The 25,325-nt window shown below is 40.9% G+C and overlaps 1 protein-coding gene across 2 annotated transcripts in view; it reads left to right on the top strand.

Annotated features, from left to right (window-relative positions):
* Positions 1–25,325, top strand: part of LOC140467315 (LHFPL tetraspan subfamily member 5 protein-like) — a 177,977-nt gene that overhangs the window by 13,519 nt on the left and 139,133 nt on the right. The gene's annotated exons all lie outside the window — the stretch shown is intronic.

The following is a 25,325-nucleotide window of genomic DNA, read 5'->3' as shown; positions in this document are numbered from 1 at the left end:
AACCACTCCTAACCCAGGCTCCGATCCTCACCCAAAGCACAACACTTCATCCCCTGACCAAAGCATTGCAGCCTCGACCATGACCCTAACATGACAGGACCTCTGGAACACTGGGCTATTTTCTCCTGGAATAAGGGAAAGGAAGTGAAAGAAGGTGGCACAGCCATCATTACCTGCACCAGGGTGACTCCCTCCCTACCACCATGGTGTATATACCTGCACCAAATAGACTGCAACGGTTTAAGAAGGCAACTTGCCACCTTCTCTACGGTAACTAGAGAGGGACAAAAATGTTAGCCCAGCCAGCAACACACACATCCCATAAATGGTTATGTGGAAAGAAACTGCCAGCTTCTTCTTGTTATTAATTCATGATTTTTGTTTTCTCTCTCTTTCTCAGCCTTGCTGCTCAAAGCAGCTGTTGAAATATGTCTACTTGTGCGTTCCTGAGTCTGCCAGTAATGTTTAATTTGTTCCATTTAGGTTCCTTGGTCAAGTGATCAGAGGAGGTTTATTTTAGGTCAGTAATTATCGTCCATGTGTACTGAAGAAGGCTTACTAGACCAGAAACGTTAACTCTGCTTTCTCTCCCCAAATGGTGCATACTCATTCGGTGGGACATCAAATGAGTGCTGATGGTCTAATGGTATTACCACCAAATTATTAATCCAGAAATTTAGCTTATGTTCTGGGGATCTGGGTTTGACTGCTGTCAAAGCAGATGGTGAAACTTGAATTCAATTTTTTAAAAATCTCAAATTAAGAGTCTATTGATAACCATAAAAGTGTTGCCAATAATTGAAAAAACCCATCTGATTCACTAATGTCCTTCAAAATGTGGGAGGCTGAGAGAGGAAAATGAGTAATGGAAGACTGTGCAGGCATTAGTGAGAGTGATACAGCAAAAGTCTTGGTGGATGGTGACAGCAGTGGCAGAGATAGAAGGGCATGTAAGACTGCAAAGATGTGAGTGTGGCTCTTACCTTGGGAGAGTGGAGAGACCTTCTTCTGGCACTGATGACCATTCTTTCACATGCTGGGGATGGCACTGACCTGAGTGGTGACCCCAGACTAGGCTGTCAGGGTACAGAGGCGTGGCCTCCACAGCTGGTCCTCTGAGAAGAGGCTGCTGCTACCTTGCACCATCCCAATGACCAGGACTTCCAGGTCCCTGTCAGAAAATTGTAGTGCCATCTTCTCTTTCTCTGACATCTTTCAACTCTGTGACTGAGCAGGGCAGCTGTAGACTGCCAATGCTCAATGCTCAATCAGGGTATTTTAGAGATGGCATGGACACAAGGGAACCTGATGTTTCAGCAGATCCATGTTGTGTGGTGAGTTGTTCTAGGAACAGTGGTATGATGGACTAGAAATTGCATATGAGTGATGCCGTAGGGACAGATGTGGGTAATTAATGTGGTGGAAGAAAGTGAGGACTGCAGATGCTGGAGATCAGAGTCGAGAGCTGGAAAAGCACAGCAGGTAAGGCAGCATCCAAGGACCAGGAAAAATGAAATTTCGGAGTAAGCCCCTCATCAGGAATTAATGTGGTGGGTTTGATAAGATATGACAATAGAACTTGCTCAGCCTTGTGGTGATAAATCCTGCAAAAAACATGAAGCAACTCGGACTTAGCCAAAAGAAATTCAGTCTAACAAGAAGAAATATATTTGTGGCCAGGGTAGGAAAAGGATAAAATGCTTTGTTTTGAACCTAAATGAGACCATGTGATGGAAAAAACCAAATAACACAAATGGGCCTTGCATCTTCCATGTAAATTATATTAACCTGCAATAATTTGACATTGGTAAATTGTAATTTCCTTGATCAACATTTAAAAGTTAACAATAAAATATGGTAATCAATAAAAACATGACTGCAAGCTTAAAATAATTATTTCTATCTAACACTCTTACTCAACAGGAACATCCTGTTAACTTTAAATAACAGAGCTATGCAAAGATCCTATTGTTTAAATACAATTAAGGCAGCTAAAAAGTATTGTAAAAGTTTGGACAAAAGCAAATTACTGCAGATACTGGAATCTGAAACCAAAAGAGAAAATACCGAAAAATCTCAGCAGGTCTGGCAGCGTCTGTAAGGAGAGAAAAGAGCTGATGTTTCGAGTCTAACTGACCCTTTAAGGACCCTTTTCTCTCCTTACAGACGCTGCCAGACCTGCTGAGATTTTTCGGTATTTTCTCTTTTGGTATTGTAAAAGTTATTGCATATAAAGTCATGCTTCACCCATACTATTTATTTTAATTCTCTAATTGAAATGAATGAAGGCAAGGGTTCTTATACTGCACCTGAAGATGGAATATTCAATCTGAACATGTTTAATGCTGGAAAAGATAGGGAAGGGATTGCCAAAATGGAAAATGATTTCTACGTCAGCTCTAATGTTCCTTACCACAGTAAATAGAAAATTGTAAACAAAATGAGGATTTCTGGCCTTGATAACATGACTGTACATATTATTTTATCATACTGTTTTAAAAACAAAATTAAGTAATTACAGTGGCATCCTCACTATCTCGGTCTAACAGGCAATTTTCTACTTATTGCGGGTCCCAATGTGTTTCACAGAATTGTTAGAGTGTAGAAGGAGGCCATTCACCCCACAATTCCTAGTGTCCTGTCCTTTCCCCATACCCCTGCACTCCATTTCAATCCAAATAATCTTCCAATGCCCTCTTGAATGTTTCAGTTGAACCTGCCTCGACCACATTTCCAGACAGAACCTTTCATACCCTACCAATTCACTGTGTGTAAGAGCTTTTCCTTATATAAGACCATAAGACCATAAGACCTAGGAGTGGAAGTAAGGCCATTCGGCCCATCGAGTCCACTCCGCCATTCAATCATGGCTGATGCGCATTTCAGCTCCACTTACCAGCGTTCTCCCTGTAGCCCTTAATTCCTCTAGACAACAAGAATCTATCAATCTCGGCCTTGAAGACATTTAGCGTCCCGGCTTCCACTGCACTCCGTGGCAATGAATTCCACAGGCCCACCACTCTCTGGCTGAAGAAATGTCTCCGCATTTCTGTTCTGAAATGACCCCCTCTAATTCTAAGGCTGTGTCCACGGGTCCTAGTCTCCTCGTCTAACGGAAACAATTTCCTAGCATCCACCTTTTCCAAGCCATGTATTATTTTGTACATCTCTATTAAGTCTCCCCTTAATCTTCTGAACTCCAACAAATACAATCCCAGTATCCTCAGCCGTTCCTCATATGCTAGACCTGTCATTCCAGGGATCATCCGTGTGAATCTCTGCTGGACACGTTCCAGTGCCAGTACGTCCTTCCTGAGGTGTGGGGACCAAAACTGGACACAGTACTCCAAATGGGGCCTAACCAGAGCTTTATAAAGTCTCAGTAGTACATCTCTGCTTTTATATTCCAACCCTCTTGAGATAAGAGACAACATTGCATTCGCTTTCTTAATCACAGACTCAACCTGCATGTTTACCTTTAGAGAATCCTCGACTAGCACTCCCAGATCCCTTTGTGCTTTGGCTTTATTAATTTTCTCACCATTTAGAAAGTAGTCCATGCTTTTATTCTTTTTGCCAAAGTGCAAGACCTCGCATTTGTTCATGTTAAATTCCATCAGCCATTTCCTGGACCACTCTCCCAACCTGTCTAGATCCTTCTGCAGCCTCCCCACTTCCTCAGTACTACCTGCCTGTCCAGCTAACTTAGTATCATTGGCAAACTTCGCTAGAATGCCCCCGGTTCCCTCATCCAAATCATTAATATATAATGCGAACAGCTGTGGCCCCAGCACCGAACCCTGCGGGACACCGCTCGTCACCGGCTGCCATTCTGAAAAAGAACCTTTTATCCCAACTCTCTGCCTTCTGTTAGACAGCCAATCCTCAATCCATCCCAGCAGCTCACCTCGAACACCATGGGCCCTCACCTTGCTCAGCAGCCTCCCGTGTGGCACCTTATCAAAGGCCTTTTGAAAGTCTAGATAGACCACATCCACTGGGTTTCCCTGGTCTAACCTACTTGTTACCTCTTCAAAAAATTCCAACAGGTTTGTCAGGCATGACCTCCCTTTACTAAATCCATGTTGACTTGTTCTAATCAGACTCTGCTCTTCCAAGAATTTAGAAACCTCATCCTTAATGATGGATTCTAGAATTTTACCAACAACCGAGGTTAAGCTGATTGGCCTATAATTTTCCATCTTTTGCCTTGATCCTTTCTTGAACAAGGGGGTTACAACAGCCATCTTCCAATCATCCGGGACCTTTCCTGACTCCAGTGACTCTTGAAAGATCTCAACCAATGCTTCTGCTATTTCCTCAGCCACCTCTCTCAGAACTCTAGGATGTATCCCATCGGGGCCAGGAGATTTATCAATTTTAAGACTTTTTAACTTTTCTAGCACTATCTCTTTCGTAATGGCAACCATACTCAACTCAGCCCCGTGACACCCTTTAATTTTTGGGATATTACTCATGTCTTCCACTGTGAAAACTGATGCAAAGTACTTGTTAAGTTCTCCTGCTATTTCCTTATCTCCCATCACTAGGCTTCCTACATCAGTTTGAAGTGGCCCAATGTCTACTTTTGCCTGTCGTTTGTTTCTTATGTACTGAAAGAAACTTTTATTATTATTTCTAATATTACTGGCTAGCCTACCTTCATATTTGATCCTCTCATTTCTTATTACACTCTTTGTTATCCTCTGTTTGCTTTTGTATCCTTCCCAATCTTCTGATTTCCCACTGTTCTTAGCCACTTTATAGGATCTCTCTTTTTTCTTTAATACATTTCCTGACTTCCTTTGTCAGCCAAGGTTGTCTAATCCCTCCCCGGTTAATCTTTCTTTTCTTGGGAATGAACCTCTGTACAGTGTCCTCAATTATACCTACAAACTCCTGCCATTTTTGCTCTACTGTCTTCCCGGTTAGCCTCTGCTTCCAGGCTATTTTAGTCAGTTCCTCTCTCATGCCCTCATAATTACCTTTATTCAACTGTAACACCATTACATCCGATTTTGCCTTCTCCCTTTCAAACTCCAGACTGAACTCTACCATATTATGGTCACTACTTCCTAAGGGTTCCCTCACTTTAAGATCTTTTATAGAGTCTGGTTCATTGCAAAGCACTAGGTCCAGAATAGCCTGCTCTTTTGTGGGCTCCATGACAAGCTGTTCCAAAAAGCCATCCTGTAAGCATTCCATGAATTCCCTCACGCCTTGTTTGAAAATCACGTTAAATCAGTTTCTCCCTATCCACGTTATCCAACCTGTCATAGTTTGAATACCTCTATCAATTCTCTCAGATTTCTTCTCCCTAAGGAGAACAGCCCCAACTTCTTCAATATCTCCCAATAACTGAAGTTTTTCATTCCTGTGGATACTTACGATGGGGGTGTTTAAGGGACTTTCAGAGAATCTGCAAGTAAAATAGGGATATGGACCAAGGCCGGGCAAAAGGGATTAATTTGGGTCATGTTCAGCACAACATCTTGGCAGAAGTGCTTGTTCCTGTGCTGTACTATATTCTATGTTCTAATAAGTTGCTTCTGTACTCTCTCCAATGCATTCATATTTTCCTATAATGAGACACCTACAACTGTACACAATACTCAACAGAAGTCTAACAAATGTCTTGGACAAGTTCCACATCACCTCCTTACTCTTGGACTCCAAGCCTTATTAATAAAGGTAAGGTCATCATGCTCTCTCTACCTATTCAATTATCTATGCACATTTACACCCAGGTCCCTCTGTTTCTGCATCCCTTCAGAACTGTTTCAGCGCATAACTTTTTTTTTGTCTGGACACTTAATTTAACAACATTTCTACAGCATTTTCTATTTTGTTTTATAAAACTTCTTCAGAAATGTTATCAAATACCTCAAAAGCAGAAGGGGCCTGAACCTAGGTCTCATGGCTCTAAAGTAGAGACACTACCATTGCATCACAAGAGCCCCCATACTTATATGGCATAGCACAGCAGTCAATAAGAAACACAAAGGTACTCATCTATCAATATGATAAATGCATGCCTTTAGAAAAACACAGAAATCATTGACCTGAGAAAATGTGCATCTTCAAATGTGCCATGCAAGCTAAAGGATCTTTATTTCAGTGAAAGTACTGCAGGACATACACTGATGAAAACCAAATGTGGAATTTTCCCTTCTTTTCTCATTGTGGGGTGAGGCAATTAGACACCTGCAGTTTCTGGGTCCTTATGTCTACCATTCAAGGCCTACATATCAGGGGATTCAGTGGTGTTAAGAAAAATACTTTTTACCCTTTGCATGGAGTGGGGGTTCACAGGGTGAGGGAAGTCAGCAGCAAGTGTATGGTCTCTGAAAGCCCAAACCCTGTCCTTACCTTAGAATCCTCTATTCAAACACCTTTTTCTGCAGCCTATCATGCCTCAAAATTAGAGGAATTCAAAACAACCCTTCCCTATCTCCCCCCACACACACCCACACACACACACAATCCAGCAGAATCTCACCACTTTCTAGTCCACCAGGGTGACCAGTGAGGTGGTGTGTAAAGATCCTTAGTGGCTATTGATGATTTAAGAGCTCCAGGACCTTCTCACCCAGAACTCAGCAGGTGAGGTATACTCTCATACAATTAAAAGCCTTATTGATGGAGGTCATGCCTCCAAGCTCCATAACCAACATGTTACGAGGCCTGGAGGTGGGCACACAGGAGCAAACTTGGGAACTAATGCTCCAGGCAGGCTAGTTCTCTCCTTGTCTGCCTGAGTAGGTACAGAAGCAGCTACAGGCGACCCTACAGAGAGATTCCAGCACCCCCAGTTGCACACCCAGTAAACCCCTTTTGCTTCAAATTTCTAATTAAAGGCTTTTAAAAGGTTGAAAAGATGAAGCCCACATTTTAATGCATCCTCTCTCTTGCTAACCACCTGTTACATCCTGCTACTCTTTTCAAGCCGGAAGGCTACTGATTGGCCCTGCAACTTTGAGAGATTGCACGCTGTCCTTAATTAGATTAATCCACCCTTTGGCTATTAAAGGATCACCCAAGGAAACTCATAGGCGCATGACTGTTTCCACCTTTAGGTCTGGGTTTAAGTCTGGGAAGTTGTGAAAGGTGCTGAACTTTGTGCAATCATAGCTGAAAATGTGTTGCTGGAAAAGCACAGCAGGTCAGGCAGCATCCAAGGAGCAGGAGAATCGACGTTTCAGGCATGAGGCCTTCTTCAGGAATCTTTGGGCTCATGATTGCTATGTGCAATCATAGGCGAACATCTCTACTTCTGGTCTTATGGTGGAGGGAAGGTCACCATTACTTCCCAAGTCTGCTCCTGTGTGCCCACCTCCAGGCCTTGAAACATGTTGCTTATGGAGCTTGGAGGCATGACCTCCATCAATAAGGCTTTTAATTGTATGAGAGTGTACCTCACCTGCTGAGTTCTGGGTGAGAAGGTCCTGGAGCTCTTAAATCATCAATAAAGCCACTAAGGATCTTTACTCACCACCTCACTGGTCACCCTGGTGGACTAGAAGGTGGTGAGATTCTGCTGGATTGTGTGTGTGTGTGTGTGTGTGTGTGGAGATGGGGTAGGGTTGTTTTGAATTGTTGTAATTTTGAATCAGTTGAAGATGGTTGGGCCTAGGACACTACCCTGGGGACCTCCTGCAGAGATATCCTGGAGTTGAGATGACTGACGTCTAACAACCATTACCATCTTCCTATATGTAAGGTTTGACTCTATCCATTGGTGAGTTTGCCCCCGATAACCCCTGAAAATGATCTTCATGTGATTTTTCTATCTTTCCTATAACATCTGAAACCCAGAACACTGAGCTGACAGTCCTCCTCTTCATTAGCTCATAATCATGCTTTCTGACAGTCTCTGCTCAGATGCTCTATTGAGAAGGGGCAGGCAGCAATCTGGAACACCTTTCAAGCCCATTACCATTTTCAACTCGAAAGACAAGGGGATTAGATTCAAGGAAATGCCACTACCTGCAAGTTCCCATGTCACTCACTGTCCTAATTTGGGAATATATCACCATTTCCTCAGTTTTGCTGGGTCAAAATTCTGGGATTCCCCTCCTAAAGTTATTGAGGGTCTTTTTTAAAATTTCTACATTTGTGGGATTTGGGCATCGCTACCTAACCACCATTTACTGCCTGTTCCTAATTTACTTGAGAAAGTGGTGTTGACTTGCCATCTTGAACCGCTGAGTCCACCTACTATGGATTGACCTACCACGCCATTAGGGAGGGAATTCCAGGATTGTAAACCAGTGACAGTGAAGGAACAGTGATATATTTCCAAGTCAGGAAGTTGAGTGGCATGGAGGGGAACTTGCAGGCAGTCATCTTCCTATATGTCTGCTGCCCTTGACCTTCTAGCCTTTGACCTACTCTTGTAGCCACTGTATTTATGTACTGAGACGAGTTGAGTTTCTGGTCAATGATAACCCCCAGGATGTTGATAGTGGGTGATTCAGTGATGGTCACAGCATTGAATGTCAAGGGATAGTGGTTAGATTGCCTTTTATTGGTGATGATCATAGTCTGGCATTAGTGTGGCACAAATGTTATTTGTCACTTGTCAACTCAAGCCTGGATATTGTCCACATCTTGTTGCATTTGGGCATGGACTGATTCAGTATCTGAGTAGTCCTGAATGGTGCTCAAGATCGTTGGGCCTAGGACACTATCCTAAGAAACTCCTGCAGAGATGTCCTGCAGCTGAGATAACTCACCTCCAACAACCATGGCCATCTTCCTAGATGTCAAGTATGATTCTACCCACTGGAGAGTTTGCCCCTGACACCCATTGATTCCAGTTTTGCTAGGACTTCTTGATGCCACACTCAGTAGATTGTAACCTTCATGTCAAGGGCTGTCACTCTCACCTCACCTTTGGAATTCAGCCGTTTTGTCCATGTTAGAACCAATGAGGTAAGGAGGTCAGGATCTGAGTGGCCCTGGCAGAACCCAAACTGGAAGTCACTGAGTAGATTATTGCTGAGCAGGTGCTGCTTGATAGCACTGTTGATAATACCTTCCATCACTTTACTGATGATTGAGATGGGGCAGTAATTGGCCAGGTTGGATTTGTCTTGCTTTTTATGTAAAGGACATGCTTGGGCAATTTTCCACGTTGTTGGGTAGATGCCAGTGTTGTAACTGTACTGGAAGAGCTTGGCTATGGGAGCAGCAAATTCTGGAGCACAAGCCTTCAGTACTGTTGCTGGAATGATAATGGATCTGTAGGCTTTGCAGGATCCAGTGTCACAGAGTCATAGAATACTACACCATGGATACAGGCCCTTTGCCCTAAATGGGTCCATTCCAATCAAAATGTCCATCCACGCTAACCCCATTTCCCAGCATTTGGCCCATACCCTTCTAATCCTTTCCTTTCCATGTAACTGTCCAAATGCCTTCTAAGTGTTGTTAATGTATCCGTCTTAAACACTTCCACCATCAACTCATTCCATATGCGTACCATCCTCTATGTAAAATGTTATCTCTCAGGTTCCCTTTTATTCTTTCCCTCTTATCTTAAACTGATACCCTCTAGTCATCGATTCCCCAACCCTGGGAAAAAGACTGAGTGCAATCACTTTATCCATGCCTTTCATAATCTTATACACATCTATAAGATCCCCCTCAGTATCTTCTACTCGAAAGAAAAAAGTCCAACTGGTCCAACCTCTCCTTATAACTCAGACCATTGAGTCCAGGCATCATCCTTGTGAATTTCTTCTGCACTCTTTCCAGTTTAATAACATCCAGTGTCTTCAATCATTTCTTGATACCACATGGAGTGAATCAAATTGACTGAAGACTGTGCTCGGGACCACAAGAGGAAGCCAAGATGGATCATCCACTTGGCACTGCTGGCTAAAGATTGCTGCAAAAGCTTCAGCCTTACCTTTAGTACTGATGTATTGGGCTCTTCCATCACTGAGGACGGGGATATTTGTGGAGCCTCCTCTTCCAGTGAGTCGGTTAATTGTCCATCACCTTTCACAGCTGGATGTTGCAGGACTGTGGAACTTAGATATGATCAGTTGGTTGTGACACCACTTAGCACTTTCCATCACTTGCTGTTTATGCTGTTTGGCATGCAAGCATTCCTGTTTGGTGGCTTCACCAGGTTGATATCTCATCTTCAGTATGACTGGTGTTGTTCCTGGCATGCCTTCCTGCAATCTCCATTGTACAGAGTTGATCCCCGGGCTTGAAGATAGTGGTTCAGTAAGGGATATGAGAGGCCAAGAGGTTACAGATTGTGCCAGGTACAGTTCTGCTGCTGTTGATGGCTCACAGCGCCTCATGGATGCCTAGTCTTGCATTGCTAGATCTGTTTGAAGTCTGTCCCATTTAGCACAGTGACAGTGCCACACAACACAATGAACGTTATTCTCAATGTGAAAGCGAGACTTTGTCTCCACAAGGACTATGCAGTAGTTGTTCTTACTGATACTGTCATAGACAGATCCATCTGCAGCTGGCAGATTTGTAAAGATGAGGTCAAGTATATTTTTCCCTCTTGTTGATTCCCTTAATACTTGCCGCACACCAAGTCTGGCAGTTATGTCCTTTAGGACCCAAACAGCTTGATCAGTAGTACTGCTGCTGAGCCACTTTTGATGCTGGACATTGAAATCCCCCACCCGGAGTACATTTTGTGTCCTTGCAATCCTCAGTATTCCTCTAAGTGTTGTAGGTCTGCCTACAATACGTGGACTATAGCAGTTCAAGAAGGCAGTTCACCACCAACCTCTCAAGGGCGGCTAGGGATGGATGGGCAGTAAATGCTGGCCGAGCCAGAGACGCTCACGTTGTACAAGTGAATTGTTAAAAAAAGTACATTCTCTACATCAACTCTTTAGAAGACACCAATTGGAGAGAAACTTCAGATAATTAAGCGTGAAGCATTATGACATCGATTCTGAGTGATTAATACTAACTTTAAAAGTTCTGCCATCTGGATGTGGAAGCTTCTAATCATGAATGCTTACAGTGAAGGTGTGTTTCCAGTATAAAAGTACTATTGTACTCTACTCACTGCTTTTTCCACCCCATCTTATTCTGCAATCTTTCTGCCTGAGATCTCATATTTTATCTCCTGTTCATCTCTGTCTGCCCCAACTCTTTTATAAAATTTAATTTCTTTCTTTTATTCTTCACTCTGTCTGTTTTGTCTTTTCACTTTGCCAACTCCTTTTTTTGTTGATTTTTGACTTCTGTCAGATTCACCTTTCACACCTTGTTTCTATTTTAATTCGTCTCCTTACTCGTTTTCCTTAATCTGACTTCTTCCATTTGATTTTCTTCTATAGTAAATTTCCCCTGGAAAGTGAAGCTACCTTCCTGTGGAATGTCTCAGTAATTTACTTGCACATGTCAATAACCCCATACCAGCTACAAGCATGGGTCAATGAACTGAATGGCATCTTCCCATTCCTATGAGAAAGAGGCCTCTTATTTATCCTCATCTAATGTGGCAGACTACAAATACGTCTTGCCCACTATTCTCGGACAAGGCTCAAGAGTCTGTAAAGTTTATGAAAAATCAAAGAGTTAAATAAGTCTCCCATTATCTTTCTCAGAACAGAAAGGAGAAGATCCTGACAAATTAAAAAATGCTTGTCCAATTTGAACATTCCACTTAAGAGGCAAAAGAGATAAACATAAGCATCATTCCAAACATTGTGCAAAATCAGTGCTCCAGTAAACTAGTAAGTCACGATCATTTAGGCATTTATATCTGTTGTTATTATCATTGGAATCTTTTTAAAAAACTTAGAGATGCTGCCCTTTTCAAAATAAATCTGATTTCAGCCTATCTGTAGTCAGCGAATACAAATTTAGACATACACGATAAATGGAATAAAGCTATATAATATGTTAGTTATCTGATAATTATTTAAATAAAGATGTCATGGCCTGATTCCATCTGAAACTCCTAATATATTGTTGCAAATTGTTTAGTTTGTGTGTGTGGAGTGTTCAGCAGTGCATATGGTGGAAAGATACTGATATTTATAGTGGCTTGTCTGCAGCATCTTTTACAGTGTTGCAGATGGCATAAAGAACCATGACATCTGATGAAATTGGACATGACAAGACAGGAGTTTTAAAAGTCATATATATTTCTGACACGATTACAATATATCGAACAACTCATTACAGATCAAAAAACCAACAGTAAAACTATCATTGTGACAGTATTTCAGCAAAGTGTCTTAAATTCTTTTGATAAGCCATCAAGCTTCTTTTATCAAGCAGGTCATCTGGGGCCATTTAGTCTTCTCTAAAGTATTGCACTATTCCAACTTAGTTCAGTTTTTGTGATTTATTTTTTCCCTCCTATTAGAACAAAGAAATTGTTTTTGTAACCCACTACGCAGTTCAGCTTTGTTATGTCATGTCATTTGAGAGTCAAAACCTATTCTTTTTTCTTACTTATGTGATGGTGTTGCCTTCACCATCTTAGATAGCGTGTAACAGAAAGGTAACATCAGGTGATTTCAGAGATGGAGTAAACCAATAACATACAGGCAATAAATCTCAAGCAAGAATAAAAATGCCACTCGTGAAAGAAATATTTGCATGTCCATAGGATCTTATCAGATCTCCCAGAAACTTGCACAAAAGCTGCAAGCATACTTGATTTGTTTAAAGGGCAATGTGCATGGGCAAAAAACAGCAGCTGTTTTGTTCATGACTGCACCCTATCAGCAGCAATGAAAAATGAAGAACCGGTTAATCTACATTTGGATGGAGAAACACACATACAAAGTTTCAATCCAAAAGAAAATTGGTGCTCAGTGATCAGATGCCTTTTTGCTTATGATTTTATTTAAGGTTTCAATATTTTTTGCCTTGTTTTCAAGACTTACAGAAAAGCCATGGTTAAACATTGATGACTGTGACCATTAAATTAATTGAGAGGTTGTGTGAAGCTTGTCACAGGCTAACAATGGCTGATAATTTGAAATGACAGCAGCTACAACAAAATGAATACTTGTGATGGCTGTTCCTCCTGACAGCTGGGCCATAAATATTAAATCATAATAATAGTAGCTTGCATAGCAGTTGAAATTTCAATATATTATATGAGATAAAAGGCCAAATGCATTTGTTTTGTCAGTTTTATCGTAAGATTTGCTCCTATTTCATTTTCAATGTTCAGCTAGAAACAAAACTGTTGTAACTTTTTTCAGTGAGTTACTGCAATATTCCACAAATTCTGTGCTTTCCTATAAAATATAGTGATGCTTAGGTGACATGGAATTATATGGAATAACCAAAGCTTCATTAGATCATAATCAGTCTTTTTGACAGTGCACAGAATTTTACAGAATAAATACAAGGCTGCGTCATCATATCATGACAACATTTTTCTTTCTTGAAAGAAAGAAAATCAACAACATCAAAAATTCAAAGGAACAAGGTTAGTTGATGGGAACCGCAAATTCCAATTAAGAATATACTTTAAAATCACTAAGATTTAACTTTATTTTTGTCTGTATCGAGTTCCACCCAGGAACAAAGACATTCATTTGAAAACTAAAACATGTTTGAATGTTGGGAAGCTATAACAGGGTTATTAATTGCACAATAGAGATATGCCACATAGCTGTAACTAACACATAAACTAAAATTACATTTTCGTCGATCCCATTTTGTGCTAGTGCATGCATCATAAATGAATTTGGCATTCTTATTGTTTGGATAGTGTAACTTTTACGTTGTTCTTGGTTATAAATTATTTCTTGCTGTATTGTTTCATGCATAGTGGAAGATCCTCTTACACAATAGTGTTGATGTTATCTCTGGTGATTTAATTTTAGTTCTTTTAGGATTTAATAAATTTAACGAAATACATTATGCAAATATAATTTAAATGCCTTGAATACCTTCTACTTGGTTAATTATAAAGTGATTCACTTCACATGTTGCCCAACCTTTATGTGGTACCCAGGGAAAAAATAAAAATTCAAATAAATCACACGTAAATTACAGACAAAGATATGTATAATACAAGCTAATCAAAGGTAGTGAAGTACTTTTGGATTACCAATGACAAAGGAAGGGAAAAGGTTGAGACTCTGAAGGGAAATTACAGGGAGTTAGGCAGAAATTTTAAAAAGAGGTTCTCAAGTGTAGTAATATCTGGATTACTCCCAGTGCTACAAGCTAGTGAGGGCAGAAATAGGAGGATAGTGCAGATGAATACATGGCTGAGGAGTTGGTGTATGGGAGAAGGATTCACATTTTTGGATCATTGGAATCGCTTTTGGGGTAGAAGTGACCTGTACAAGAAGGACGGATTTCACCTAAATTGGAAGGGAACTAATATACTGGCAGGGAAATTTGCTAGAACTGCTTGGGAGGATTTAAACTAGTAAGGTGGGGGGGTGGGACCCAGGGAGATAATGAGGAAAGAGATCGATCTGAGACGGGTACAGTTGAGAACAGAAGTGAGTCAAACAGTCAGGGCAGGCAGGGACAAAGTAGGACTAATAAATTAAACTGCATTTATTTCAATGCAAGGGGCCTAATAGGGAAGGCAGATGAACTCAGGGCATGGTTAGGAACATAGGACTGGGATATCATAGTAATTACAGAAACATGGCTCAGGGATGAGCAGGACTGGCAGCTAAATATTCCAGGATACAAATGCTACAGGAAGGATAGAAAGAGAGGCAAGAGAGGAGGGGGAAATGGCATTTTTAATAAGGGATAGCATTACAGCTGTGCTGAGGGAGGATATTCCCGGAAATACATCCAGGGAAGTTATTTGGGTGGAACTGAGAAATAAGAAAGGAAAGCATACCAAACACCTTCTTCACTATCCCACCTTATTGGGATTGTATTATAGACCCCCTAATAGTTAGAGGGAAATTGAGAAACAAACTTGTAAGGAGATCTCAGCTATCTGTAAGAATAATAGGATAGTTATGGTAGGGGATTTTAACTTTCCAAACATCAACTGGGACTGCCACAGTGCTAAAGGTTTAGATGGAGAGGAATTTCTTAAGTGTGTACAAGACATTTTTCTGATTCAGTATGTGGATGTACCTAGTAAAGAAGGTGCGAAACTTGACCTACTCTTGGGAAATAAGGCAGGACAGGTGACTGAGGTGTTAGTCGGGGAGCACTTTGGGGCCAGCGACCATAATTCTATTTGTTTTAAAATAGTGATGGAAAAGGATAGACCAGATCTAACAGTTGAAGTCCTAAATTGGAGAAAGGCTAATTTTGACAGTATTAGGCAAGAACTTTCAAAAGTTGATTGGAGGCAGATGTTCGCAGGTAAAGGGACGGGTGGAAAATGGGAAGCCTTCAGAAATGAGATAACAAGAATCCAGAGAAAGTATATTCCTGTCAGGGTGAAAGGGAAGGCTGGTAGGTATAAGGAATGCTGGATGACTAAAGAAATCGAGGGTTTGGTTAAGGAAAAGAAGGAAGCATATGTCAGGTATAGACAGGATAGATCGAGTGAATCCTTAGAAGAGTATAAAGAAAGTAGGTGTATACTTAAGAGGGAAATCAGGAGGGCAAAAAGGAGATATGAGATAGCTTTGGCAAATAGAATTAAGGAAAATCCAAAGGGTTTTTACAAATATATTAAGGACAAAAGGGTAACTGGGGAGAGAATAGGGCCCCTCAAATATCAGCAAGGCAGCCTTTGCGTGGAGCCACAGAAAATGGGGGAGATACTAAATGAATATTTTGCCTCAGTATTTACTGTCAAAAAGGATATGAAAGATATAGACTGTATGGAAATAGATGGTGACATCTTGTAAAATGTCCAGATTACAGAGGAGGAAGTGCTGGATGTCTTGAAATGGTTAAAAATGGACAAATCCCCCAGGACCTGATCAGGTGTACCCGAGAACTCTGTGGGAAGCTAGAGAAGTGATTGCTGGACCTCTTGCTGAGATATTTGTATCATCGATAGTCACAGGTGAGGTGCCGGAAGACTGGAGGTGAGCAAACGTTGTGCCACTGTTTCAGAAGGGTGGTAAGGACAAGCCAGGGAGCTATAGACCGGTGAGCCTGACCTCGGTGGTGGGCAAGTTGTTGGAGGGAATCCTGAGGGACAGGATGTACATGTATTTGGAAAGGCAAGGACTGATTAGGGATAGTCAACATTGCTTTGTGCGTGGGAAATCATGTCTCACAAACTTGATTGAGATTTTTGAAGATGTAACAAAGAAGATTGATGAGGGCAGAGCAATAGATGTGATCTATATGGACTTCAGTAAGGCGTTTGACAAGGTTTCCCATGGGAGACTGATTAGCAAGGTTAGATCTCATGGAATACAGGGAGAACTAGCCATTTGGATACAGAACTGGCTCAAAGGTAGAAGGCAGAGAGTGGTGGAGGGTTGTTTTTCAGACTGGAGGCCTGTGACCAGTGGAGTGCCACAAGGATCAGTGCTGGGTCCTCTACTTTTTGTCATTTACATAAATGATTTGGATGCGAGCATAAGAGGTACAGTTAGTAAGCTTGCAGATGACACCAAAATTGGAGGTGTAGTGGACAGCAAAGAGGATTACCTCAGATTACAACAGGATCTGGACCAGAAGGGCCAATGGGCTGAGAAGTGGCAGATAGAGTTTAATTCAGATAAATGCAAGGTGCTGCATTTTGGGAAAGCAAATCTTAGCAGGACGTATACACTTAATGGTAAGGTCCTAGGGAGTGTTGCTGAACAAAGAGACCTTGGAGTGCAGGTTCATAGCTCCTTGAAAGTGGAGTCGCAGGTAGATAGGATAGTGAAGAAGGTGTTTGGTATGCTTTACTTTATTGGTCAGAGTATTGAGTACAGGAGTTGGGAGGTCATGTTGCGGCTGTACAGGCCATTGGTTAGGCCACTGTTGGAATATTGTGTGCAATTCTGGTCTCCTTCCTATTGGAAAGATGTTGTGAAACTTGAAAGGGTTCAGAAAAGATTTACAAGGATGTTGCCAGGGTTGGAGGATCTGAGCTATAAGGAGAGGCTGAATAGGCTGGGGCTGTTTTCCCTGGAGCATTGGAGGCTGAGGGGTGACATTATAGAGGTTTACAAAATTATGAGGGGCATGGATAGGGTAAATAGACAAATTATTTTCCCTGGGATTGGGGAGTCCAGAACTAGAGGGCATAGGTTTAGGGTGAGAGGGGAAAGATATAAAAGAGACCTAAGGGGCAACCTTTTCACGCAGAGGGTGGTACGTGTATGGAATGAGCTGCCAGAGGATGTAGTGGAGGCAGGTACAATTGCAACATTTAAGAGGCATTTGGGTGGGTATATGAATAGGAAGGGTTTGGAGGGAAATTGGCCGGGTGCTGGCAAGTGGGACTAGATTGGGTTGGGATATCCGGTCAGCATGGACAGGTTGGACCGAAGGGTCTGTTTCCATGCTGTACATCTCTATGACTCGATGACTCCGTACTATCTCCCAAATAATTCTTTCTGAAGTACAAGCCTATGAGCCTGACTGTTCTCATTGCTTAGACTTCCTTGCCTTAGGTTGATAATCAGCAAACAAAGTAAAACACCAAGTGAATATACATATTAACAAATTTAAATTGTTCCTATGAAGTGTGTTGTTATAAGAAAAATGATCTCAGTTTAAGTAACAGACTGTCTGGAACCTGAATGAAATGAAGTGAAATTGTAGTTTATTTGTATGAGCTCTATTCCTTTATCCATGGATTTTCTCCATTCCGTGACCTGCCACATTGAGAAATAATTCAACGTGATTCAAATACGACCACCTTTTGTGTTACTTTCAACATCAGAGCTATCAGAGTCACCACCAATTCCTCCAGGACAGTGTGGGATTGGCAATAAATATTGGCCAAACTGGCAGAGTTCATATCCCTGAATGAAATAAAAAAACCTGACTGTTGTTGCGTGTTCTGCAGTAACCCAGTTTACAGCGTCAATATATAAGTCATTGTGACCATTCCTCCAAGAGGTTTGATTGTAAATTCTCAGCCAAACAATTTTCAAGAAAACTGAAAGGAATAAAATTGCTTTTGAACTGATTTTTTTTAACAATTGTATCATATTTGTCTGCTGATTCACTTTTGTTTCTGTATAACTTTACTTCATTTAAGGTATTAGTTCAGTCAAAATTCTCAACAGGATAAGTCTTCAAGCCTGATTTCAGAACTTCAAGTTTATAATTTGGGTTTAAATTTCATTGCAGAACAGAGTAAATGTTGCATTGTCAGATACATCAATTCCAGATCAGAAACTAAACTGTCTGTACTCTCGGGTAGACAAGAAAGATCTGAGGCATGATTTGAAAATGTGCCAAGCACAATCTCCTGAGTTTTGCTAGCTCATATTTCTCACCCAAATTAACACAGAACACAGAAAAGTACAGCACAGAACAGGCCCTTAGACCCACAATGTTGTGCCGAGACTTAATCCTAATATAAAATAGAGTAACTTAAGCTCAACTCACTGCTATCCATGTGCATGTCCAGCAGTTGCTTAAATGTCCCAATGACTTCGCTTCCACCACCTCAGCTGGCAACGCATTCCATACATTTGCAACTCTCTGTGTAAAGAACTTATCTCTGGTGTCTCCTTTATACCTTCCTCATAATATCTTCAAACTATGACTTCATGTACCAGTCAATACTGCCTGGGGAAAAGTCTCTGGCTATTGACTCTATTTATTCCTCTCATTATTTTGTACACCTCGATCAGGTCTCCTCTCTTCCTCCTTCTCTCCAGAGAGAAAATTTCGAGCTTATTCAACCTTTCTTCATGAGGCAAACCCCCCAGTCCAGGCAGCATCCTGGTAACTAACTAACTAATAGATTCTCAAAACAATCAACAGACTACCTAGCCATTTATCTCATATGCTGTGGAGGACCTTGCTGACCATAAGTTGACCATAAGATGTTTAGATCAGAAGTAGGCAATTCAGTCCATCAAGTCTGCTCTGCCCATTCAATGAGATCATGGCTGATCTGATAATCCTTAATTCCACTTTCCTGCCATTTCCCCATAATCCTTGATTCCACTACTGATTAAAATCTACCTTAGCCTTGAATTTACGAATTGACCCAGCCTTAGCAGCCCTCTGTGGTAAAGAATTCCACAGTGTCATTACCCTCTAAGAGAAGAACTTTGTCCTCTTTCAATCTTAAATGTGCAACCCTTTATTCTAACATTCTGCCTTCTGGTCCTAGATTCTACCACAAGAAGAAGCCATCTTTTCATATTTACCCTGTCAAGTCACCAATGTATGTTTCAGTAAGGTTGCATTTCATTTTGTATACTTCAACAAGTACAGGCCTAATCTATTCAATCTCTCTTCATAAGATAGTCCCTCCACACCTGGTATCAGCCTCGTAAACCTTCCCTCAACTACCTCTACTGTCAGTATATCTTTCTTTTGATAAGAGGACCAAAACTGTTCACAGTATTCCAGTCTGACTAGTACCTTATATTTTTACAGCAAAACATCCCTAATGTTATACTCTATCCTGTTTGAAATAAAGGCAAACATTCCATTTGGCTGCCCTTTACCCACTGAAGTTGGTTCTTAGCTCTTTGTAGTCATGGATGTGAACTCTCAAATCCCTCTGTTCCATAGTTTTCTACAGTCATTCTCCACATAACTAATATTCTTCTTGCTAAAGTACATAACTTCACCTTTTTCAATATTATATTCCATCTGCCAAGTTTTCATGCAATTGTATGAAAATATCTATGTAACTCCACGAACTCTGTATCACCCTCACCACTTGCCTTCTCATCTATTTTTGTGTCATCTGCAAAACTGGCTATAATACATTCACTTTCCTCATCGACATCATTTATGTATAGTACAAATAATTGTGACCTCAGTACTGATCCCTGTGACACACCATTAGTTTCAGATTGCCATCGAAAATGTTCCATCCCAACTCTGTCTTTTATTGATTAGTCAATCCTCTGTTCATGCTACTACACTGCCTCCTTACCTTAGTAAATAAACTAATGTGTAGCAACTTATTAAATGCTCTCTGAAAATCCCAATATATTACATTCATTACTTTCTGTTTATCTTCCTACTTGTTACCTCAAAGATTTGTAGCAAATTTGATGCACCACTTCCCCTTCATGAAGTCATGCTGACTCTGCTAAATCACATTTTGTATTTTAAAATGCTCTGTTATTACATCTTTGATCATAGACTCTAACACTTTCACAACAACACAGAGTAAACTAACTGGCCCATATTTTCTTGCCTACATTATAATAGCAATTGTACTCTAAGTAGTACTTCATTGGGCATGAAACATTTTGCAATATCCTAAGACTGCCGAAGGAAGTATAAATATGGAAATGCCTCCTTTTCTTCATCTGAGCTATCTTTTCTGTCAATATGGTACTTACTGTTACTGTAGACCAATAACAATTTGTAGCAACTGGGAAGAACACAATTGTAAAATAAAATGCTAATTTTTAGGCTGAGAGGTGTGTTATCTTATTTGCTTCAAGTACATGGTCAATTTCAAATTTATAAGAGATGTAAATTTGCTGATTGACGCTAATCTGCCCTTCTGGATCTGAGTTAAAAATATTGAGGAGAAACAAAAAAATATTTTTAGAATACCCACCATAAATATTTACCCATAGATACTGCCTGTTGAACATTTCCTACAGTTTCTGTTTTTAGCCAACTAGAAAAAATGTTTAGCACCTAAAATAAAATTTGTCCATATGTGAAGTTGTCCATATGGTTAATCTTATATGAAACCTTGGAACTGGAAGCCTAAGTGGAAATCCCTGAGTGAGTCACTCCTGAGACGACTTTAGTTCATAGTACATTTATAACAAGGCCTGGTCTGCTCTCTCTCATGTGGATGCAAAATATCTCATGTCTCTGCATTAAAGAAGAACCAGAGTGTTCCTGACCTATATTTATCACTGAATCATCACTGAATGAAAAACAGATCATCTGGTCATTACTACATTACTGTTTGTGTAATCTTACTTTGAGCAATTTAGCTGCTGCATTTATACACTACTGTAACACATTTTGGAAAATCTTGAATTCAATGTGCTGCAATTTTTGTTTATAATACACATTTGTATAAATTCAACAAAGTTCAATTCAAAACATGTAACAATTTGATATTTTGAGAGCTATTTTGTTGTATGTCCCAAACACTATTTAGCATGCAGCAAGCTGGTTACCAGACATATGTTAAACATAAATACAGAGTGGGCAATAATAAATTATTTAAAAAATAATAAAAGAGCACAGACAATTTCATTGCCCTGGAACTATCTGGAGTTAATTATGTGGTTAAACAATGCAGTGTCTGAAAATAGATCCACATTAATGCATTAAAATTACTGAAGCCTGCGTGGAGATAGCTAGGTAGTTATTTTCTTTTCAACATTTTCAATTGCATTTGAAGGCATCCTTCCAATTGTTTATCTGCAAATGTATAGTTTTAAGATCACCTATCTAGACACAGTTACTTTATTCAGGTTTGAGTAAGGGCACTTTGAGACTTGGGGATCAAGTTGTATGAGCAAGGAATCATTTGTTGTGATGACATTTGAACTGAGTAAATCCTGTGAAATGCTTATTTGAAATGGCTACACCTGTGGCAGTATTAATACTTCTTGTTTCAGATATTAGTTCTCCAAGAGTTAATATTGAACTTGAATGTTGAATATAGTGTTGAAGTCCTCTACATTGGGGAAGCAAAGCATAGACTAGGTGACCATTCGCAGAACACCTACATCCTGTCCATGAGCTTCCAGTTGCCTGCCATTTCAAGACATTGCTTGTTCCCTGGTCTACATCTCAGGCTTGTCTCAGGCTTGCTGCAATGATCCAGTGAAACTCAGCAAAAGCTGAAAGAACAGTACCTCAGTTTCCACTTGGGAGCTCTACAGCTTTCTGGACACAATATCAAGTTAAACAATTTGAGGGCTTGAGGCACCTTCTCCCATTAACTTACCTCAGCCCTCACACTCCAGACCCTGTTATCACGTGGTCTACTATTACACACTCATTATTAGCCACTAATAGTCGGCATTAGCATCTACTCATTCTCTTAGGCTGACCATCATCCACTCCTTTGTCTGTTCAACTGTTCTTCTCTCTCTCTTTGGACTCTATTTCCAACTATCATTTACTCCTTACTCCATCCCCCACCCTTCCTTCTGCATAAAAAAAACTTTCCCAGCTACCATCAGTGCAGGGGAAGGGTCACTGGATCCAAAACATTAACTCAGATTTCTCTGCACCGATGCTTCCAGACTTTTAGAGATTTTCCAGTAATTTCTGCATTTGTTTCTGATTTCTAGCATCCTCAGTTCTTTCATTTTTTTTTACCTTAATACTGAAAGTGAATTCGCTCCACCCAAACTAATAATATCCTTGAATGGAGAAAGAGCTGGTCTTGTAGTCTTGTATGAGATCCCAATGGAGACAGATGTGACATACCTAGCTCCTAAATGTTGTTATTATACTTAACCAGTTAATGTGAATTGTACCTGTTACTAATTATTCAGTAAACAATTGGAAAGTGAGGACTGCTGATGGAGATCAGAGTCGAGATTCTGCGAAAGTACTGCAGGTCAGGCAGCATCTGAGGAGCAGGAGAATCGACATTTCGGGCATTAGCCCTTCATCAGGAATGAGGCTAGTTGGTCAGGGCTAAGAGATAAAAGAGAAGGGTGGGGTAGGTAGCTGAGAAAGCGATAGGTGGATGAAGGTGAGGGAGAAGGTGATAGCTCAGAGGAGGGACTGTTAGACAGGTCCAGAGGGTGGTGCCGAGTAGGAGGTTTGGGACTGGGATAATGTGGGGCAAGGGGAAATAAAGAAACTGTTGAAATCCACATTTATCCCGTGTGGTTGCAGGGTCCCAAGGCAGAATATGAGGCGTTTTTCCTCCAGGCGTCGAGTGGTAACGGTTTGGCAGTGGAGGAAGCCCAGGAGTGGGACGGAGTGGGACGGGGAGTTGAAATGTTCAGCCATGGGGAGTGGGGGTTGGTGGGTGCAGGTGTCCCAGAGATGTTCTCTGAAACGATCCGCAAGAAGGCATCCTGTCTCCCCAATGTAGAGGAGGTGCAGGTCCTGGGCCTCCTCCACTGCCAAACCATTACCACCCAACACCTGGAGGAAGAACACTTCATATTCTGCCTTGGGACCCTGCAACCACAAGGGATAAATGTGGATTTCAACAGCTTCTTCATTTCCCTCCCCCCCCACATTATCCCAGTCCCAAACCTCCAACTTGGCACCACCCTCCAGACCTGTCTATCACTCCCCCCGACTTATTACCTTCTCTCTCACCTTCATCCACCTTTCGCTTTCTCAACTACGCACCCTGCCCCCTCCCATTTATCTCTCAGCCCCGGCCCACTAGCTTCATTCCTGATGAAGGGCTAATGCCTGAAACATCAAATCTCCTGCTCCTTAGATGCTGCCCGACCAGCTGTGCTTTCCCAGCAACCCACTCACAATTCAGTAAACTTATACCTTGTTATGTAAAGTGTGTATCCTCTCATGATAAAACTGTGGTTTATCCTGCACCACTGATAACTAGACAGGTCAATAGAGTCAGCATAGAAAAGAGGATTGTTTAAGAGTTTGAAACTGCAGAAAGGACAATGAGTGAATGTGAACTATCTCATCCACAAGCTTCCAACAGTTTGTACCCAGAACCCAAAATGACAATACCCATTTAGAAACAACATGTAGCTAATCCCTAAAAAAAGTTCTGCAGCCTTACAGCAATAGTTGCTGTGACAGCCTTAGGTGCAGCAGTAAATGGCAGAAGCCTCCTGTAAGTGGCTTAGAAATGTGCCATGAGGATTCTTAGAGTTTTAGACATGCCAATTTCTGTGAATGTGTGGTCCATGAAGCAAACCCTAGATGATTATTCCCAGTATCCAACATGAATGACATTTGGAGCAATTAGCAAGTTGAATTTGCCATGAGGAGACAGTGGGGACTGCAGATGCTGGAGAGTCAGAGTTGATAAAGCGTGGCACTGGAAAAGGCACAGCCAATCATGTGTCTGAGGAACAAGAGAACCAATATTTCAGGCCATAAATCTGCCATGAGCTCACTTTGGTTTCCATGCTGAGTTTTCCCAACAGCTAGTTGGAATGGCAAGTTTCATAACTTGTCGTGCATTGGCCCTAAACAAGGCATTTAACAAGCAATAATGAACGTCAATTGGATACTTGCCACTGCCTAGTGACAATCTCATCTTATCACATAAGAAAAGCATTTGAGATGCGACAAGATGATCTTGATGCTAAGATGGGCCTCGCTGAACATCTCACACAATTCTGCCTCACATCTCGCTGTAGACCATTTCACTCAGACCTTGACAAGTTTCTGCCTCATGTTTCAGATCTCTAACTTTTTATCAGAAGTGACCTGATGAAAGATCATGGACCTGAAACATTGACTGTTTCTTCAGATATTAGGAAACGTTAAGTATTTCCAACACTTTCTGCTTGTATTTTTGATTTTCAGAGGCTGCTGTTAATGTTATTTTGTAGAGCCACTAGTGAGTTCCTTTCAGGTTCAGTCATCTCTTCCCCAAAACCTGCAAAACAGCCACAGCTGTTCCTTTTCAATATCTAATGTTTAATGTTCAGTGTAAACTACAGGCCTGAAGCAAATTTTCACTTTAGGAAAGTTTCAGAAAATTCCATAATAATCAAACAAAACAACATCTACTAAAAAAACAAAGAAAAAGGTCAAAAGGCAATTTTCTTATTCAGCACCTAATGAAATTGTATAAAGGAAAAAGAGATTACTTTTGCACTTAATCATGAATAGTTCAGAAATAAATGAGTTATTTCTTTCAGCCCATTATTTGGAAATAAATACCAGAAGCAGTCAACTAATGGAGAAGATGCGCATGGAACAAGGTCAATTTCCCACACCCGAGGTTTTCTTTCCCAGTCACTTCTTGCATTTTTCCTCCATTTACAACTCTTGTGTCGAATAAATAACCATTCAGTAAGAATAAACATCTGCTATCTTGAAGACAGAACTGCCATTGGTACACAAGATAATCATGCCCTTCCTTTCATCTACCAGATTCTGTTTCATCGTCTTAAGATATTTTATCTTCAGTAGAAGGTGCTTACCATGTCTGAATCATCCTTACAAAGTCAGAGGTTTAAACAAAAGAATTCCATGAAGATTAGGAGAGCTTTTGACAAGTAGGGACTTGGTGTACTGAATTGAATCAAGGGGGTAAAATCCAATCCGAGTAAAGGTGCAAAATTGGTGTCAGTGGATTGGCTGCTTATTTTATGATGCTTGATTTATTTTCTTTATAG

Source organism: Chiloscyllium punctatum, chromosome 45, assembly GCF_047496795.1.
Source record: "Chiloscyllium punctatum isolate Juve2018m chromosome 45, sChiPun1.3, whole genome shotgun sequence".
Lineage (NCBI taxonomy): Eukaryota > Metazoa > Chordata > Chondrichthyes > Orectolobiformes > Hemiscylliidae > Chiloscyllium > Chiloscyllium punctatum.
Note: the sequence above shows the minus strand (reverse complement) of the source record. Positions and strands in the feature narration are given on the sequence as shown.